This window comes from Hippopotamus amphibius, chromosome 16, assembly GCF_030028045.1.
Source record: "Hippopotamus amphibius kiboko isolate mHipAmp2 chromosome 16, mHipAmp2.hap2, whole genome shotgun sequence".
Lineage (NCBI taxonomy): Eukaryota > Metazoa > Chordata > Mammalia > Artiodactyla > Hippopotamidae > Hippopotamus > Hippopotamus amphibius.
In genome coordinates, this window is record NC_080201.1 from 45,588,909 (window position 1) to 45,609,569 (window position 20,661).

Sequence of the window (20,661 nt, forward strand, 5' to 3'; positions counted from 1 at the left end):
TATGTATTATATAACTGAATCACTTTGCTGTACACTTGAAACTAACACCACGTTATAAATCAACTATATGTCAATTAAAAAATAAAATAAAAAGAATTTTATCCCACTGTTATTTTTTTTTTTGCTGACAAATGTGTAACAGATATAAGAAGGTCTTATCTGACTTCTATCAAATCTAAGTACAATAAAAGTATTACAATTAAAGACTTTTTTCCACGTGTTTTCCTCATTCTCTTATTCCTCCCATTAATAAATAGCTGTACTATGTATTGTCAGAGCGTATAGCCATTACATACTATCCTCTTTTCTTTTTAATCCTCATTTATTCTTAATTCCATAAACAATCAAATATTTAGTGCTCATGTCCACCTCTTTATGTGGATGTTTCTCTAGTCACTTTGGTTCTCTGGTAGATTCCCCAGGAAGGGCTCAATATTTCCTGAATTTCTGCACATTGATAGGAGTTTGTACCCTTTATACTTGAAAGTCAGTTTCCCTAGATCCTTGGTTCACATTTTATTTTCTTGAGTATCTTCAGTATGGTACTCTATTTTCTTGTGACACAAGTGTTAACAGTCAAAAAGTTGACAATAACTCGATTTTCTGTCCCTTACAATACAGCATGTTATTTTTGCTTACTCAAAGGAATTTTATTTTTCTTTAAAGTCTCACTATTTTACTAAAATTGTACCCTGAGGTTGGTCATTCTGGGCCAATATTCTCAGGAACATGGTGTGACCCTTCAACGTGTAATTTCAACCCTTTCCTTTTTCTGAATGTTTTCCTTGAATTATAGCTTTAATATTTGTTCTGATCCTTACTTTTGCTTTTTATTCTCTGTATGTCAGACTATCTTTACCTAGCTTCAATATTTGTCACTTTCTCCTGAATCCTTTGCGTCATGTTCATTTCTTTTGGATTTTCAATACTTTCCATTTTTCCCATCTCCTATTTCTTCTAGTGCAATACCTGTCATGTTTATTCACTCATGTATTCTTTCTAGTTTAGTCTTAATTTCTGAAATATTTTTTCTTATAAACCAAATTCCTTCCTGAGTTTGTCATTTCATTTCTGAGTTTTTAAATTTCTGAGTTATTTCCTTAATTTCTTATAGCTTTTATTTTTGGAAACAGTAGATTATAGCTTCTTATTTGTTCTGTAGGCGTGTCTTTCTGTATGCTTTACATTATCTGTAGAGCTGGTGTTCTACCCGCTATTCTCACTCTCTTTTTTTTTTAACTTTGTGTGGGGTATGACCTTGATCCTTTTCTTGTGCTCATTTCTGTAAAGATGAAATTACTGTTTCTGAACTTTTAGGAGGAAGTTTTGTTCAAGATAGCTTTTCTAACTTCACAAAGCTCCCTGTTTCCTTTCATGCTGTTAAAAGATCTGGCAGGACTTCCTAGGTGGCGCAGTGGTAAAGAATCCGCCTGCCAATGCAGGGGACACGGGTTCGAGCCCTGCCCTGGGAAGATTCCACATGCCACGGAGCAAGTAAGCCTGTGCACCGCAACTATTGAGCCTGTGCTCTGGAACCCGTGAACCACAACTACTGAGCCCATGTGCCACAACTACTGAAGCCCACGCGCCTAGGGCCTGTGTTCCACAACAAGAGAAGCCACTGCAATGAGGAGCCTGTGCACCACAACGAAGAGCAGCCCCCACTCTCAGCAACTAGAGAAAGTCCGTGTGCAGCAACGAAGACCCAATGCAGCCAATAAATAAATTAAATAAATAAATAAATGTATTAAAAAAAAAAAGATCTGGCAGTTTGATTTCCAACATTCTAGCTCTTATAAACACGTCTCCACTTTTATCTGGATCTTTTGTTTCTTTTGCCTCTTTTGTCCCTGCTCTGTTCAATTCTGACTCCTCTTTCAGCAGTGTCTCCTCCTGGAAGGAAGACCTGGCTGGTCAGTTTTAGGATGCTCCACCCCCTTTAAGTCATCTTACCTGCTGCCTTTTGCACATACATGCTGTTGGAGGGGGCAAAACGCCTCCCAGCTTCAGCTACTGTTCTAAAATGGGAGCTCTGTGCTTCCCAGTGAATACCTACAGGCTGTCTGGGGGGTGTTTCTGTTCTCAAGCATGACAGGCACCCTGTATCTTCCGTTCGCTAGTATTCAGATGTTTGGGGGGATATGTTACCCGCCAGTCTTTCGTTTGTTTGTTTTGTGGGTTTTCTGGCTGCACTGCGCGGCTTGTGGGATCTTAGTTCCTCGATCCTGCCCAGGGCAGTGGAAGCACAGAGTCCTAACCACTGGACCGCCAGGGAAGGCCCATTGCCCACTAGTTTTATTGAGAATGTTTCCCACAGGTTTTCGGTCTGGCTATCTAGTTGGTCTGTCTGTTTTCATTATGGGATTCAAAATTATACCACCAGCACTGCTGCCATCTTCTCAAAAATACCACAGGGAGAATTTTTAACATTGACTCTTTAACACCATCAAGGCATGCTTTATCACGACCACACCAGAGGAGAAAAGCTATGTAAACAGTAATTTGTGTAGAGTGTCTTGTGCTGATAATGACATTGTAGCAAACCCTATTGATCCCCTCAGCCCATCTGCCTTCAAGGCAGGAGATGTTTCCAACCTTAAGCTCCTTCATCTCTTTCTTTCCCTGGTACCATCAAAGCTTGTTGGCCTGCCTTGGGCTTTCTGAGGTCACTCTCAAATAAACGACCTGAACCCAAATGCTTGTCTTTGGTCTGCTTTTGGGGACCATAACCCAAGACAGCAACTAAGCCGTGTTCCAGTAGCTTTGCCTGTTTCAAACATCTCTCATGTGGTATAACCTGCTTATGATTTTCAAAAATGGAAAGATGTTGGCTTAATATTCCCAATAGCCTTTGATGAGACATCTTTTATTCCACACAAATAAAATGCTTGTCTTTCCTTGTCTACACCCTCTTTACTCTCTCAAAAGGCCCTGACTGACTGTTTCCCCTAGACAGTGTCGTTCCTAAATGTTACACTTGTTTTCCAGAACTAAGCAATCCTACCTTCTAATTGTAGACACTACCCTTTTTCTAGGCATGGAAGTCAGAGTCCTTTATCTATAGGCACCAGAGTATTCTTGATGTTTAACCAAATGTGCATTTAGTTATTGTCCCCCTGGTTCTCTGTGGCTGTGGGTCTTATGAGTGAGAACAGGCCAGGTGAGATTAGGTCAGGTCAAATGCCACCTCCTCCATGAAGCCCTCCCAGATTCCCCGGGGAAGGCAACTCAGCCACCTTTCTCATGGCTCCATCATAACCTGCCTTGAATTCTAGTCCATCCGTGTGTCTTCCTCCTTGACTGTGAGCTGCTCTCCCCTTTGCCTCCCCCCACCCTGTCCCTAGCAGCCCCTCAATGAAGGTGGGGCTGGGCAGTCTGTGCCTAAAGGCAGGTGGTCAGAAACCATAGAAGGGGCTGGGCTTCACCCTTGGGCTTGCCTCCAGCTGGCGCACACCTCTAACCAGGGCTGAGCCTGGTTCATGTCCTGCACCCATCCCCATCCCGAATCTTGGGACAAGGCACCAAGGCTGGAATAGGCACCAAAGGTGGACTCATTTGAGCCCAAGACATCACTGCTAAGAGCAGCAGCCAGGAAACTCTGTCTGAGGACAGGGATGGAGGACAGAGTGTGACAGGCTCCTTGCTGGGACCTGCAGGGCTGCCCCCATGCCACAGGGCCCTTCGGGTGGTGTCAAAAGAGGCCATTTGCGTTGTCTTGTTTTTTTAAATCTAACTTGAAACACTGCAGACAGCAAGGTGTCTCTGGCACAAAAGCCGACAGGGAGGCAACAGGCTCACTGTTTCCATAGCTACTGACAGGACGCCACTGGGCAGCACTCTGAACTCCAGAGCGTCTCGGGCTCTGCCTGCAGGCTGAAGTTTCCTCGGCCCTGGGAGAACTCAGCAATGAAATGGCAGTTGCTTTTCTCAGTTTCTGCCACAACTGCCTTCTGTTTTCAGTGGCAGGGTTTAATTTCTCCAGGTATCCAAAAGTGTTTCCCTGCAGAACACTCCTGCACCCAGGAATCCTGAGAGGCCGGAGGTGTCCCTTCCCCCACAAACCTTCTGCAGGTCATGTCATCTGCTTCCAAACCCTCACGACCTTGGCACTCTCTCCGTACTGGGGGATGGCTTCGCAGGGCTGGGAGGGGAGTTTCCTGGGTGGCTGTCTGGCACTCAGTGATGCGCTGGGCATGGGATAGGAGGAGATGACAATAAGTTTTAGCATGACCTGCTTCCAACTTGGAAAACCTTTGAAGGGTCTGAGGAACCAAACCTTCTCAGGCTTTTCCAGTGTCTTCTTCACGGGCAAGCTGCAGGAGAAGGGTTCGGGTGCTTCCCTCAAAGGCTGACTTGGATGTTTCCTGTGGAGGCATCTTCCCACAGAGGGCTGTGCGGCAGAGGCTGCAGGTCGGGGACCCGGTTTGGGTGTTGGACCAGGGACAGGCATTCCTGATCTGCTGCCCTTGGATGTCCCTCTAGGGGGCATGCTGCCTGATTGATGGGCTTCTCCTGATCTGTGTTTCCTTGGATGCATCATCCACCAGGCTTTTGTTTTCAGTCCCGGTGGAGAGATGCCTGCTGCCAGGCGTTGTGTGGGCTCCCGGCACTCTGAAAATGCCACTTGCTCAGGACCGCCTGGAGAAGAAGGGCAGTACCTGCCGCTGTTTTTCCACCTCCGCTGTGGCCGCCCACGTGGTTCATGACACAATTCGCCTTTGCTGAAAGGGTCTGAGAAAACCTTGAGACTAGCCCACTGCCTCTGGGAGATTTTTAAAGTGTCTGTCCTTAGGCAAGCACACATTGCAGCTGAGCTTAGTGACTGTCTTGCTTTCCAGCTCTGTGGGCGCAGAACTGTGGCTCCTCCAGAACGTGATTTTTCTAGCCTGGCTCAGAAATTGCCATTGTGTGTCCTCTGTCTTTGTGTCCCATTTCTAAGCTCATCTGATGACAAACCTCCCCCATCAGGGAAGTCTCAGGGTGTATCTTGTTACCTGATGGCATGCTCTTGTGGCCCCTGATAAATGTTTCTGGAGTGTTCCTGTGGAAATATTTTGTTCGGATCAAAGCAATCCTTTCTTTTCAAAAATCTCCAAACCCGATTCTTAATACTAAGCATTAAATTTAGAATAGCATTCAAGTTTGCATTAAAAAAAAAAAAACACCTTTAGCTATCTCAGGAACTCAGAAGATACTTAAGGCCCACTTCCTTACCACATAATGGAAAGAGATGAAGTGATTTATGACCCCTGGTAAGGGCATATGGGCGATGATGCTAGAGAGGAAATTCTGCCCTCAGAGACCCCACTGCCTCTCTCAGACTCCACAGAGCCCTGGATGCAGAGGAGTAACCTACAGCCGCTCTACTAGGGCGTGACTGGCAGGCACATTAAAGGAGGCTGAGTCGCACCAGTCTGGGCTAAGCCAGGAGTCCTAGAGCATCAGCAAGCTCTCCCAATTAGGGAGCGTTTCAAAAGAAGTACCATTTATTTATGTCATACAGTAATTTCCTCATTTTCATAGTCACCTCAGTTAATGACTAACAACACGTAGCCAAAAAAGAAGGTCAGCCAAGTGAACTTGATTGAATAGAGAGAATTCTTCATAATGAGCTCATTTGTATTTGGATGCAGATAGATGTACAGAAACACTACCGTGGCAAGAAAAGTCAAAACCCATTTACTCTCCAAGATAGGGGAGACATGCCCCCTACCAGCCTATGCCCACTGTTTTTGACTGACAGTGAAAAAGTAAGCTTCAGCCCAGCCCCGCATGACGTGAATGCTGAATTCATTCGGTCCAAATTAAATACCATTTGCTGAGTTGAGACATATAAATAGGCTAGAATTTTAAACTCTTTACCCCAGAGTAAAAAGAAAAATCTCTACCATTTATGTTCAGGGTCTATTGGACCCCCTTCTGAAGTTAAGCCCTACCTAGTGTCCTCTCCCCATAGGCAGACCGCCAGAGGATCATGGGGCCTAAGGGTCCATGGGAACTGAAGGAGTGACCTGCAGCAGACTAGCTCAGTAGTGGGTTTTTTTTTTTTTAAATTAAGAAGCACCAAAATGAACTTGACATTGGCAAGACTCAACAGAGAAACCAGGCTGGCTCTGAGCCCCGTTTGCATGGATGGGCTGGACTTGGACTTGGATCTGGCTCTTTCTTGGACTCTGGAGCCAACAGAAGCCCATCTGCAGACCTGTAGATCTTAGATTGGAAGCAGGGTGTCCCTTCCTGGAGACCCCAAGGGTCCTCTAGCCCTCTGCCCTGGTTGCTGTCTTCCTCCTTCCCGGACGCCAGGCTCCCTCACTGCTCTGAGACCCCGCAGTGTCCTTTCAAGAAGCCTTCCCTTTTTATACAAGTTAACCACTGTCAGTTAACACTGTGTGCTACCAGGGAATCTTATCTGTTCCTCAGCTCTCGACGTGTTAAGGATGGACACTGGTGTCACCTTAGCCTGCCCCAGAAACCCACTCTTTAAAAAGAAACTGCTCCTATGATGGTGGAATTTGAGAAATTACAACAGGTATCTGGGATGCATGGGTGCCTGGAACCCCAGCAGCACTGCTAAGGCGCGGGCATGCTGACATTCAGGGAATTTCAGGCAACTCAACACAGAAGGAAGCAGAGCGACCCATTCCCTCCGGCTCCTCAGAAACCCAAGGGGGGACGGAAAAGGGGAAAGGTCATGGGAAGTAGAGGAAAAGAGCAGGGAAGGGACATTCATCAGGTAAGGTCTCAGGTGGCCAAGGGAATCTCTGGGCCTCCTTTCTAGGTGAGGAAGTTTTAGCAATCATGGAATCACTGCTCAGGTCTGGAGGAGCCTCAAGAGCCTGGGTTGCACTCCCCTCGCTATTCAAATAAAGGGGAAAGGCGTGGCCACCATCCCACAGCAGGGCCACAGCAGAAGCATCTGGGAAGCAGCTAGGTCCCCGGGGAAGAGTCCTCCATCTGAATGGTGCTCAGATCAGCATGGCATGATGTGGTGAACTGACTTTGGGAAACCTTGGGGTCATGATATTTTAGAGGCCAGTATAGGGCCAGATGCTGGATACCCAAGCTCTGAGGTGGCTGATCTGAGTGTGACTCAGCAGGCCAGCCACGGACTCCACTTTTCAAAATGTCTTCGCACCTTTCATCTCATCTGTGAATCCCTGCTGCCCTAGCAAGGGGACAGAGTCTACTGTTCGCATTTTGCACTTGCAAATGAAGAAACAGGATGGGGAGGGTTAGGAGACATGTTCAAGACCACCCAGCCAGCCCTTGGAGGGCTGAGACAGACCCCCTGGTTCATGCCATCATTCTCTTCTTTCTCCCATGGGATAAGGGAGACAGATGCTCCCGGATGTGCCACTCCAGATGGCTTCCATCCCCCTCCCAAGAACAGTGCCCTGGTACTTCTTACTGCAACAGAATGGAAGGTTTAGGACTTAGGAGTCAGCCCTGCCACTGGGTTTCCATGCCCTTCATCAAACACAAGGTGCTTTCCCCACTATGCTGCCTTCAGCTCCCTGCCCCAAGGCAGCAAGAATCTCTGCTGCTCCAGGGAATGGTCTGGGGCCGAGCAGGGGAGGTGTGGTTTGCCTGCCACCCTCAGCCAAACCTGGTCAGGCCCCCCCTGCACCCACCCCTTTGGCAGCAACAGAATGCCTTCTGAACCTCTGTTACCTCTCCTGGGGCCTGGGATGTGGACTCAGGGGGCCATCCACTGCACATGTCTTTTTACCTTAGTTGGGATGCGAAGGGACCAGTTTGCCACTAATCTTTCAGTGGAGACACACATATCAAGAATCGTAAGCGAGCACAGGGCTTCCTGCCTGGGATTTGCAGCGGGTTCTCTGCCTTCCTTGCTGCAGAGGCCGAGCCTGACTTTCAAAAAAGGGCACGCAGCCCTGGGCAAATCCCAAGGAAGAAAACTCAGTGTGTGTTGGTGCCAGGGACCGCAGGCCCCCTTTGGGGATTTTCCTGAGGGCCTCTCGAAACAAGAAGGAAGTCTGAGTGCAAAATTGAACATGTAGCGTATGTCAAAGGAATGCAGCACTGTTGATTTCTAGAGGGTCTGCCTGAATATTAGATGCAAATAAGTGCTAATAAGTACAGTTGGAAAAGCTAATGGAAAAACCGTCCTTTCCAGTAGGATCACTGCACATAGATGCACAGGACAGCTGAGACAGCCTGACCAGCCACACTCATTGTTAGCCTGGCCCGGGGAAAGCCTGTGTAGACATGTCCTGTGGAAGCAGAGCTTGTGTAGACTCATTCCATGGAAGTACTTGTGGTGCAGAACCTCCTCCTGACTGTAGGGCTGGGGTCAGGGAATGGGCACTTCTCTCCTCATCCTTTCCCCACTGCCCAGTGAGTGTGTGTGTATGTGTGTTTACCCAAGCACGTGTGCATGGTACTGAAGAGGTTCCCTTGACCACCAGGCTTCAGCAACCAGCCCAGCTGCCCAGTCAACCAGCAGCCAGGACCCCAGGTGTCAAGAGGTGGTGTAGGGACAAGGGCGCACAGGGGTAGGTAGAGGGGCAGGGCACTCTGGGCTCCTCGGGCAGGTAGCTTTCTGCTCACTTCCCCATCCACCCCCCACCCTCTGCTTACCATCTTCTCTCCTCCCACTCTGCTCTGACAGCTGTTGGTCATGGGATGGATAAGGACACCACAGTCCCGCTCTCCCTAACACGTGAATCCTTGTCCCTTACATTCAGCTATTCAGTCTGCACCTGACTGAGGTGGAGTAGGTAGATTATGGCCATATACATCCCCTTCCTCCAACACACACAAGTAACACACAGCCACTGGAGCGTGGCTGGGCCTAGGGCTCTGGGTCTGACAGTCTCTGAGCTCAGAGTCTTGGAGAGGGAACCCCAGCACCAAACCTATTCTACTTTGGAATCAGCAGCCCAGTCCTGGCTCTGCCATCCTCCAGGTGTGTGGACTCCAGCAACTTGGTGGCTTGTAACTTGTATGCTTGCTGTAACCTTGTACCTCTTTCCTCCTCTATAAAACAGGAATAATCATGCCTAGTGTGTTGTTGCAGGAATTAAGGGAGATCACAACAGTCTATCCGCAGATAGAATGAGGGGAGGGTGAACATCCTTCACTTTATTTTACTAACGCTTTCTCTACAGGTTTCTGAAAATACTGGGTGTCCCTTCAAGATTGAGGTGACTGATTCACAGTTTCATATAGTTCCTGTGAGAAGCCGCCCATCTTTCTTCCTGGCACCTGCTTGCCCCCTGCAGGTGGGGGCTGCCTCTTCTCTGGAAGAACAAGGACGGAGCCACCCCCCTCCCCCCCTTTCACATCCCTGCTCCGCCCTGGCGCTGTGTGGCTATGGATCTATCACGTGCCCACTCTGTTGTTGCGGGGGAGGGGGGAGGGGGAGAAGGGAGGGGGGGTGGATGCAGAGGGGTTGGTTGACCCACGTTGACCTGGTTCATGACCCCTCCTGGCTCTCAGGCCTGTGACACAACTGGGGCTTCAGCGAGGTAGCCCTCAAGGGAGAGCCTGGGTCATCGGGCGCTTTCAGCAGAATCCAGAGCCCCAAGAATTTGGAGACCGGTGGGGACACGGGGGCGCGAGGCTGCCCAAGACCTTGACCGAATTCCACCGAGGCCGTAGCCCACGGACCTCTCACAGTCTTCCTCGGATCTATCCTCTGCGTTTCACCAGCCCCGCGGCCCCGCAGCGTCGGGTCCTAGGCGCGCCCTCCTGCCCAGCTGTGGTCACGGCCCGCTCCGGTGACGCCTTGTCCTTTTCCCGGGTCGGCGCCGGCGTGCGACCCCCCGAGGCAGTGGCAGCACTCTGGCCGCAGTCTGGAACCAAGCGGCAGCCGGGAGTCCGGCTCTCAGGGAACCCGGGAGACCGGCGCCGCCCCGGGCACCCCCACCCCCACCCCGGCGGCCGCCTGACCGCGCCCAGCGGCATTTCCCTCCCGGGGCCCGGCCCCTGGGGCCGCGCGAGTCGCAGAGCGCGCGTGGGCGCGGCGCCCGTGAGCTCTCGGGAGCGGACGAGTCGATCGCAGGAGTGCTCCCCTCCCGACCCGGCCACCGCGGTGGCCGCCACCACCGCGGGGCGGGGCCCAGGCCGGGGGCGGGGCGCCGGGCTGGCGCGGCGCTATTTCCAGCCTCGCCGGAGGCTCCGCTCGCACTTCGCTGGGAGCCTTCCCAGCGCGAGAGCCGGATTCGGTGGCGCTGTGAGGAGAGGGGACGACGGCGGCGGGTGGCGGAAGGCGGGAGGCAGGAGGCGGGAGGGGGTCGGACCGGAGCCGGGGCCCGGGGAGGACCACGCCACCGCGCCCTCTCGCTCTTCTGCGCGCTCCAGTGGCCGGACCCAAGCCTCTCGCCTTACCGACCGCACGGGGCTCCGCTCCGACCAGGAGCGGGCACCGGGCCCGAGCTGGGGCAGGGGTCCTCGCTGCAGCCCGGGCACCCCGGAACGGAGGATCCGCCGTGGAGGACCGCGCCCGGACTGGAGGCGCCCGCGGCCCCGCAAGCGCCTGCTGCGCCAAGTAAGTGCGCTGCGCCCCCGCCCCACCCCGTCCCCGCCCTGTGCCGGCTCCCGCCCCGAGCGGCGTCCCGAAGGGTCCCGGGAGGGCCCGGGACGGCACTGAGCCCCCGCCGGGAGAAGCCACGCGAGTAAGACTCCCAAGCCGCGGGCGGAGGTAGGGCGCGCGGGGTTCCGGTCTGGCCGCACTTTGGGGACTGGCTCTAGTAGCGGGAACTTTCATTAGACTTTTGCTCCTTGGGTTTTACTTGTCGCCGCGCGTCTATGAACTGCCACCCCGCGGATTCCCTCGGTCCCTGCGGATCCTCCTCTCCTCTTCTTCGCCCTGGATGCTGGGTGCGGGGAGGCAGCGTCGGGCCCGGAGAAAACTGGGCTGGAGCACCGAGGCGCTCAGAGCTTTCCCGCGCGCTGGGGACCGGGACTCGGGGACCGGTTGTGGCGGGCAGAGGCGAGGAAGGAGTTAGAGGCTTTCCTGGCTTCCTACGAAACGGCGGAAGGTGCCTCCGGGTTCCATCGCCCGCCTCCTCACCCCACGACTCTCTGGGGCACCAGCCTGTTTGGTACTCGAAGAGAGTGTGTGTGCGTCAATGATCGTGTGAAGGTGTGTGCGTGCGTGTGTCCAGGAGTGCAGTAGCGCAGGAGTCCAGGAGTGGGCGGTGAAAGGATCCGCTTTGCCGCGGGACCCAGCCGAGCTCTGGCGGCGGCTGCAGCTCCAGCTGCTGGCTTCTAGTTCTGCACACCAGCTCTGGTCTCGCTCGAGGCCGGCCAGCCGGCCAAGCGAAGGCGCGTCCGCGGGATTTAGTTGTGCCAGTGCTGGCGCTTGTGTCAGAGGTGACCCCTCTCCCTTCCCCTAACTTTCGCGGTGCGTCTGGGCTCCAGGCCCAGCGACCCCGACTGGGGCTGGCGCGGCAACCATGCAGCGCCGTTGGCTGTAGGTACTCGCTGCCCGTCGGCTGTGGGTACTCGCTGCCCGGCTGTCTGTCCTAGCCGAAAGCAGGGACCGACCCTGGGACGCTCTGTCCCTTAACCGTTTCCGATATCGTGGTGGACCCCGGGTCCTTGGGGCCCCTCCCAGCTGGAGGCTGAGCCGTGATTGGCTATGCTAAGGGGAACAGGTTGGGTCCCCTGTATCTGCCTGGAGGGGATCTGACCTGGCAACAGAGCCTGAAGGAGAGGTGAGTGAGTGAAGGGACCAGTGTGTGCGGATTTGAGGGGGGGGAGGCGGGTAAGGGGCAGACTAGCCCCTTCCCCATCCCTGGTCTGCTTACAAGCTGCACTATTAAGCCCACTTTCTGTGGCTAACCTCTGGTATCTGAGTTCACCTTGACCCTTGCTCATGTGGTGGAGAACTTTTCGTAAGTCCTGCCCTAGAACAGTGCAGCCTCTGGGGCAAGAGTGGCAGAGCCCTCTTTAAAATTTCCCAACTGTCATAGCCTTTCCTGCCCATCCTCTACCCCGTCCCAAAGGCAAGGCACACAGGCCACCAGAACGGGTGACACTCTGGTCCCTGGAGGAGACCCTGTTTTAATCCAGACAACCCACTACATATGGCAGGACCGGTTCTGGGAGCCTTTGGTGGCTGCTGGAAGCATATTCTGAAGACTTCATCAGACTTGTCTCTGTGAAGCGACCCAAAGGAGGGATAAAATTACGACCCTGAAGAGAATTGAGCCTCGTAGGATGATCAATAATCCAATAACAGTTGAATAGAGTAAAAAACGCCTCAAAGTCTGACCCCATCCATTGCTTGGCCCATTCACCCTGGGATAGAGGGAAGGCATAGCTTATTTATTTATTTACCTGGAATCAGACTCCACAAGAGTGAATTATGTTCCCCCAGTATTGATTTTTAAAAAGACCCCAAATTAAAAAGTCAAGGCTTTTTTAAAGCAAGGTCAAGGATTAATTATTTGTAGAGACACATCAATCAACCAGTGTGGGGCTCACTTCCAAATTGCCTGAGTGGGCAAAAGGAGCATCTTCTGATTTTCCGTGGTTCCGCCTGGGAGAGGAGCAGCCTCATCTGACCTCCTGGGCTTGGCTGAGCTTTCCTGGACTGTGACCGGAGGAGGATGCTTTGTAACTCAGCCTGCTGTTTGAGATGCCTTTTTAATCTTGTAGCCAGAATACCACTTGGGAAATTTCATGCATATTTGCTGTGTTTCCGTAATGAACATTTACTGATTACAGAGTATCAAGGGAATTTCATTTTTTAAACATTTATTCAAATCTCTGTTTATGTAAGCTAATAAGTCTGGGAAAGTTCAGTAACTACTTTTTTTGCCTATGGTTGTTGGGAAAGCATGCCTGGTGGGCTTATCTCAGAATTCACCTTCAAAAGGGGGAACGTCAGATTCTCCTGATTGGAAATGTCTTACAGGCTGCTTCTCTGCTCTTCACTCTGGTTCGTGCCAGCAGTGGCCTGATAGGGTTTTTGTGGTTTTGCCAATTGAAGAGATGGGAGCTTTTATCATTGCTAGCTGACGCATCTGGTTAAAGATACCTCCGGTGGGCACTGGAGTCTTTTGGGGGCTGGTGGGGGAAGGTGTGGTGCCCCATCTCCTGCCTGCTGCCCGGCCTGAAGTCTCAGACACCTGTCTTAGCGGCACCTGCCACACCTCCCTGCTTTATCCATGTGTGGCAGCCACATCAGAGAAATATGGATTAGGGAGGGAGCGAACAGGCAGGAAAGTGGACAAAGGATTATGGCAGCTCCTTCATGAATAACTATGGCAATTCGAGTCAGTAAACATTGGGAAATAATTACCCAGCTTTTCAGCTAATCAGAAGGTAATGAGTTATAAACAGGAGATTTATGTAGTGTTGGCCCAAGGAGATCAATGTGGTTCTGACACGGGACAGCGAGAAATCAAAAAGCGATCGAGGATGGTTGTCTGGATGTGTCCGCGGCCACGGTATCTGGGAGCCTCAGGACAATTGCTGGGAGCAGGTAGCCTTTGTGGTGACAGTGTGGTGACAGTAGGCTCCCTGGCACTGTCTTTGGAGCCACTGCCAAGGCTCATCTGACTCCAGAGCAGCTGTGTTCCCTCCCTCCTGGGAAAAGGCTGCCCAAAGGCAGAGGAAACCCTTGTGCTCAGACAGCCAGCGGACAGAGCCACGTTGGCTCAGGTGGCAGAGGACACCGGAGATGCCGCCTCATTTCTTTCCGGCTGGAGGATGTGTGACCCTGCAGTTAGTAAATCACTGTGCCAGAAGATGAGACTTACAAACTGGACGCAGGAAAAAGTTGTGACTTTTACCCTGTACAAAACTAACTGTCATTTGTGATCCGGTGCTCTAGCCTACACCTGCTGGCCACAAATGCAGCCTCGGCCACCAGCAGAGTGGGGAAAACCTATGTGTGTCCAGGTGGGTTGACATCAAGAAGCAAAATTTCATCCCGAAAGCCACCTTTGGGGAAGTCAGAGAATGTCTGCAGGCAAGGGGCCTGGGTCTTAGCATTCCTACTGCCCACCTTGAAGGCCATGCATTTCTGGGAAATCGGTGCTTCTTGCTACTGGTGACTGAAGGCAAGACACACTGTTCCTGCCAACCCAAGGCCAGAGCTGGCCCTGGCGAGTGACATTTATTTGAACTAAATTAGAGTCATCAACATTGAAACCGGAAGTTAAATGGCACTCCGGCCCACACTCCCAGAGTCAGACTCCTTGTCACCCTCTATTCAGTGACCATTTATGAGCTCGTATTTGGTGTCTGTTGTTGGATCAAGCTCTGGGGAAAGCAAAACTAAGACTGGCACCTGCCCTTGTGGGGTTTGTCGTCTGGTGGGACAGAAACTCGCTCACTATCCCCTCGTCACATACCAATTCATGCGATGCCAAATGACCCCATTACTAAACAAGTTACCAAATACAAGTGTGATTCTAAGCCGTGATAAACAAACATCCGGGTGGTTGCGAGACGTACAGTAGAGTACTCTGGCCTAGACCAAGGGTCCCGTAGGGCCTCCTGGAGGAGGTGACTCTTCCGCTGAGCTCTGAAGGAAGAGCTGGAACTAAGCAGAGAGGGAGATTCCCGGCACAGAATGTGAATGATATCACAGAGCACCGACCAGGAGCTGTGCGAAGACCCCTGTGGCCAGCAAGGTGAAGGAGAGGGAAACAGGGTTGGAGACACAGGTGAAGTTCTGGCCGTTAAAAAGCCTCGAAAGCCAGGGAGGGACTTGGGACTCTATGCTAGCAGCTGCTGCAGAGTAGGGAGCCCAGTGAGAAGGGGGCTGCCATGATCCTGGAGGAAGGTGGCTGTGGTCCTGCGGAGGGGTGGGTGGACATGAATCTGCCAGGACTTGGTTAGGTGCAGAGAGGAGATGATGACCGTGGTTGGGACCGTGACTTCTGGATCACGACTGGGAGCTGTTAGGGCCCCTCGGGCCAGAATGTTCCAAGTACCCACCCGCTCCGGTTGGGTTATATCCTCCAGGGCCGGTGGGTCTGGCAACCGCCTGTGTGGCCCCGCCTCTGTGTCCCTGCCCACCTGGCGCACCTCCCAGCTGTCCCCTAAGCCCTTGGGCCTTCTGCTATCTTCCTCCAGGTGTTCACTGTTTAGCCCTGGCTCATGGTGGGCACTCAGTAAGTGACAGCCCAGAGTCAGTGCTCTCTCGTGAGGACAGGCTGCTTGGTTGCCTGCCTGCATGCCCACCTGCTGGCCAGAGGTGGCCTCAACCTGTGTTTCATCTCTGGTAGGTCCTTCACCTGCCACCCACTTGTATCTGGCCAGGCAGCTGACCGGTACCTGCCCCAGAAAGAACTCCTCTCTTGTGCCCTCCCCTCATTCTCCATTGTCTCTCCTTTCCCTCCTCCCCATGGAGCCGGGCCGTGGCTGCCCCCACCCTCTGTGAGGGGCTCTGCCCACAGCCCCGAGCTCCCAAACCCCCTCCGATGCTGGTGAGTTCCCTGTGGCTGGCTGAGCTCAGCTCAGGCCCTGGCTTCCCCACAGACATCAGCTGGGTCCCCCTGGCTCTGTCTTCCAGAACTGAGGTGGGAGGAGCTGATCTGTGAGTCACCCCGCTTCCCGTTGCGCCCACGCTGCTGGCTTCAGGCCCTGAGCTGAGCCGCCGCTGAGCTGCAGGCAACAGCCCAGGTCGCTGTCACCTTGTCCTCACTCTGCCTGGACCTGAGCCAGCTCCTCCCTGGCTGGGCCGGATTCCGGGATGGGAGGGATGAGCTCCAAGGAGAGGATGCTCGGAGGGACAGATCTACTCCGTGGGCCCCAGGCCTCCCTGGACTGATTCCTCCAGCCCTTGGGCTCTTTGCCTAGAGTGTGGCCTCACCAGATTGGCCTTCCTTTCTATTCTGGCTGATGCATGTGCCACCGTGGACCGCTCATTGGTCATGCCCTCATGCTCATCAGTGGGAAGGCGACACCGGAGAGCCCCCTGCCAGCAGCCCCTAGCCCAGGCTCAGGTTGACTCATACTTGGCAGACTAGTTGTCCCCACCTTCGAGGCTGCCTCTTCTTGGGGGGCTGACTCATCTCCCTGGACAGGACCCATCTGTCCAAGCCTGTGGGCACTGAGACCCTCCTCCAGCCCTGAGATGTGGGGGCTTTGCTTCCTGTGTTCCTGAGGGAAGCATCCAGGCCCCCAGCAAATACTGACTGTGGTCCTTTGCGTGCAGCACCTCCAGCCAGGCCTGGAGGAAGCCGAGTGAATGCAGCAGGTCACGATGCTCATGCAAGAAGGTACTCAGTGATGGCTGCTGGCAGGCAGGGTGGGCTTAACTGTGCAATCCGTCTACACTGGTGGAGCCAGTGTGCGATGCAGATACTTTATCTACACCAGTTGAGTCAGTACATGGTACAGGCAGTCTGTCTACACTGGTGGGGTCAAAAGTGTGAGCACCAGAAGCTTCCATTTAGTCCATGCCTGCCCCACTTTCTGGTGGAGTCTTTGTACAAGCTCTGAAACTCTCTCTGGCCTCGGGGACTTCCCTGTGGCTGATCTCAGCTCAGGCCCCGCTTCCCCTCTGACCTTGGCCCTGCCCACCAGGCTGTCTCCCAGGGCCGGGGTGGTTGAGCCCAAAGTGCAGTGCAGTCTGTCTGCACTGGTTGGGCCCAGTCCATGGTGTAAACCATCTGTCTACCCTGGTGGAGACAGCGGATGGTGCAGCCAGCCTGTTTGGGACTCTGGACACGTCCATCGGGAATACTCTTTTCTGACCCTTTCCTTATACACATCTGGGTCCAATTGGAATCTCACTTCCAAGGGGCTTTTCTTGACGCTTCCCTCAGTCTCCCACGTCTTATCTGAATCTCTGTGGCAGTGGCCGGCACAGGGCTGGAGGGTGTGTGCATGTGGGCATGATGGTGACCTGGTGCCGTGTGACAGTCTTACCCGGATGCCCCCTCTCCCAGCTGGGTGCTTGGGGGCTGAGCCTCCTGCCACTGCTGCGGTGCAGGGGCTGCCTGCTGTCAGTGGTCACGGCCACCTTGACATCCATCACAGCAGCCACTCCCACCCACTATTCTCATGAAAGTCATTTAGGCGTGGATTACTGCCTGGGTGTGCGTGGTGAACCGCATGGCTCCAGACTGGGTCCATCTTGCCGTCTCCTGCCTAGATTCTGGGCCTCCATCTCTACCGCTGTTATTTCACCTCCCGAGGGTTGGCCTCATCTGCAAATTTAATTTCATGACCATTCGTCCCTGTGAAAACACAATCTATGTCTATTATTTAAAGCTTCTCAGTTCCCTCTGCCATGAATTAAGGTGTCAATGGACCGCCATGACAACCAGCTCCACCCCTCGCTCCAACCCGTGCGGCCGCCTGGGTTGTGACTGAAGCCAGCACCTGGAGCCAGACTGCCCGGGTTCAAAGCCCAGCTTCACCACGTGGTCACTCTGTGGACTGAGGACTCAATTTCATCATCTGTAAAATGGAGATGATAATAGAAAACACCGCATAGAGCAGTTGTGCCTAACAGATCGGCAGCCCACTATAAATGGCAACTGGTGTTATTTCACCATCACCGTCATCATCGTCTCCGGTGTTGGTCTTTCAGCTGAGGCTCAGTCCTTCTCCATCTCAGGTGCAAAGAAGCATGTTGATCAAGGGCCTTGTCTGGTGATGTGACAGAGGCTCAGGGGGCATGTGGCCCTACTGACTGGTGTCCCTTTTCTTAGCAGTTTCCCACGGATGCCTTTTCCCTGTCCTGCATTCAGTGCATTTGAAAACTTTTTAAAAATTTGTATTGAAGTATATTTGATTTACAATGTTGTGTTACTTTCTGCTATATAGCGGAGTGACTTAGTTATACATACATATATATTCTTTTTCATATCCTTTTCCATTATGATTTATCACAGGTTATTAAATATAGTTCCCTGTGCTATATGGTAGGACCTTCCACTCCATCCCTCCCCCAATCCCTCCCCCTTGGCAACCACAAGTCCATTCTCTATGTCTGTGAGTCGGTTTCTGTTTTGTAGATAAATTCATTTGCGTCTTTTTTTTTCTTTTAAAGATTGGTTTAACATTTTTTAATTTATTTATTTTTTATTTATTTATTGGTTGCGTTGGTTCTTCGTTGCTGCACACGGGCTTTCTGTAGTTGTGGCGAGTGGGGCTATTCTTCATTGTGGTGCATGGGCTTCTCATTGCGGTGGCCTCTCTTGTTTTGGAGCACAGGCTTCATTAGTTGTGGCACACAGGCTCAATAGTTGTGGTTCACGGGCTTAGTTGCTCCACGGCACATGGGATCTTTCTGGAGCAGGGATCAAGCCCGTGTACCCTGCATTGGCAGGCGGATTCCCAATGACTGCGCCACCTAGGAAGTCCCTGTGTCATATTTTAGATTCCACATATAAATGATATCATATGGCATTGTCTCTCTCTTTCTGACTTATTTCACTTAGTATGATAATCTCTAGGTCCATCCATGTTGCTACAAATGGCATTGTTTCAGTATTTTTTGTGGCTGAGTAATATTCCATTGTGTATATATACCACATCTTCTTTACCCATTCATCTGTTGATGGACATTTAGGTTTCTTCCATGTCTTGGCTATTGTAAATGGTGCTGCTATGAACATAGGGGTGCATGTATCTTTTCAAATTAGAGTTTTCTCCGGATATATGCCCAGGAGTGAGATTGCTGGATCATATGGTAACTCTATTTTTAGTTTCTTGAGGAACCTCCATACTATTTTCTAGAGTGGCTATACCAATTTATATTCCCACCAACAGTGTAGGTGGGTTCCCTTTTGAAAACTTTTTATTCCAAGTACAGTATGCACACCGAAAAGCACACAGATTGTGTGTGCAGTGCAATGAATATCTGCAAACAAAGCAGACCTGTGTGCCCAGCACCAGAGCAGGAATCAGAACATGGCAGCATCCCTGTGATCCCTTCCCGGTACTTCCTCTCCAGCTGCGGTAACTGCTCTCCTTACTAGCAATGGCATGGATTGGTTTTCTTTGTTTTTAAACTTGATGTAAGTGGGGTTGTAAGTCTCTATACCTTTGTGGCTGGCTTACCATCATGTTTGTGAGGGTCCCCACACGTTGCTTTGAGTAGTTGTAGTTTGTTCTTGTTACTGTGTAGGATTTCATTGTGTGAAGATACCCCGATTTATTTATCCGTTCAATTTTTTTTTAACAGATGAGATGAATATTTAATCTTGGGATGCAAAGGACTTTTTAAGCATAAAAAAGATTTGACAACATACAAATGTGCAACTTAAATGTCAAAAAATTACATGCAAAATTAAAAGGCAAACAGCAAACTAGGAAAATATTCTTAAGTGGAGAAACTATTACTATACTGTATAAAAATATTTAATAAATGTTTACTAAATGATGTGTTTGTTGACCAAATGTTACTTTTCTAAAATCATTAGGGAAAAACAAAGCTAATAATTTTAGATAATATAATCCGTTCTCCTATTGATTGACATTTGGGTTGTTCAGAGTTTGGGGCCGTATGAACAGAGCTGCTGTGGACGTTCTTGCATGTATCTCTTGGGCATAATGTACACATTTTAACAAGCACGTACCTAGAAGAGAATTGCTGGGTCTCAGAGTATGTTCATCTTTTGCAGTTGCCAGCAGTTCCCTCGCCACATACCAGGTATATGTGAGAGTGCCAGCGGCCCCACATCCTGTCCAGCACTTTGTGTTTTTAATCTTTTTCATTGTAGCTCTTCTATGAGTATGTAGAGGTATCACACTGTGGTTTTAATTTTATTTCCCAGATGAATAATAATACAGGTTTTGTCTGTCTGTTTGTTTTTCGCCAAGCATATGTTGAAGTTGAAAACATTCTTCAACAAATTTGAAAATTCACTTCCAGGGACTTCCCGGGCAGTCCAGTGGTTAAGGCACTGAGCTTCCACTGCAGGGGGCTCATGTTTGATCCCTGGTCAGGGAACTAAGATCCTAGAAGCTGTGTGGAGTGACAAAAAAAAGAAAAAGAAAAAAAGAAAAGAAAAGAAAATTCACTTCCATCTCCAAATCTTTAGGTGTCTTAAATGTCTGTGGTGCTGGTGATTCCTCGTGCCGGATGGGTTTGAATTCACCATGTTATTAGGTAACAGGTGGAGTAGACAGGTGTTTCTCTGGGTGAAGCTGGGGACCTGGCCACCTGTCCCAGATTCCGCATGGTCCATCAGTCTCTCCAGGTCTGGTCTTTCTTTCCCTTCACAAATTCCAGGAGCATCGAGGCCGCCCTGTGTGTCATGTGCCCGGCTGTGTCCCAGTGCCTAGGACAGTCCTGGTGCAGAATGGGGCCCATAAATATCCACTGAATGAAGGGCCAGAGGATGGAGCACTGCCTGTTGGCTTCTCCCACCCCAGCCCACTTGACAGGGACTTGTTGGAAGCCGGGGCTGCTATGGGGAGGGGTTTGGAAGTCAAGCTCTCAGACCCTGGAGGGTGTCCCATCCTGGTGCTCTGTTCCTCTAAATGACCTCCCCTCAGCAGCTGTGCTCACCTCCAGTGCTCCAGGCACTGGCCATTTAGGAGCACCCACTGGGGGCCCTCATCCCTGATGGGTTTATCTGTCACTGGGTCCCTCTGCAGAAAGCAACACTCCATCCCTGCTCCGAGCAGCCTCCTCAGCTTTTCAACACCACCTTTTCATAGATGACAGGAAAAGGGCATGGATGACATGCCCTCCAGTCAAATGAAGGCAAAAGG

General features: G+C 51.4%; 1 protein-coding gene across 1 annotated transcript in view; it reads left to right on the forward strand.

The window, feature by feature from the left end:
* The first annotated feature begins 10,264 nt into the window (after positions 1 to 10,264).
* The window catches only part of CHST8 (carbohydrate sulfotransferase 8), a 126,553-nt gene continuing 116,156 nt past the window's right edge, over positions 10,265 to 20,661 (forward strand). The window contains exon 1 of the mRNA XM_057712897.1: positions 10,265 to 10,513. The gene's annotated coding sequence lies outside the window, so the exon portion shown is untranslated. The remainder of the gene's footprint in view (positions 10,514 to 20,661) is intronic.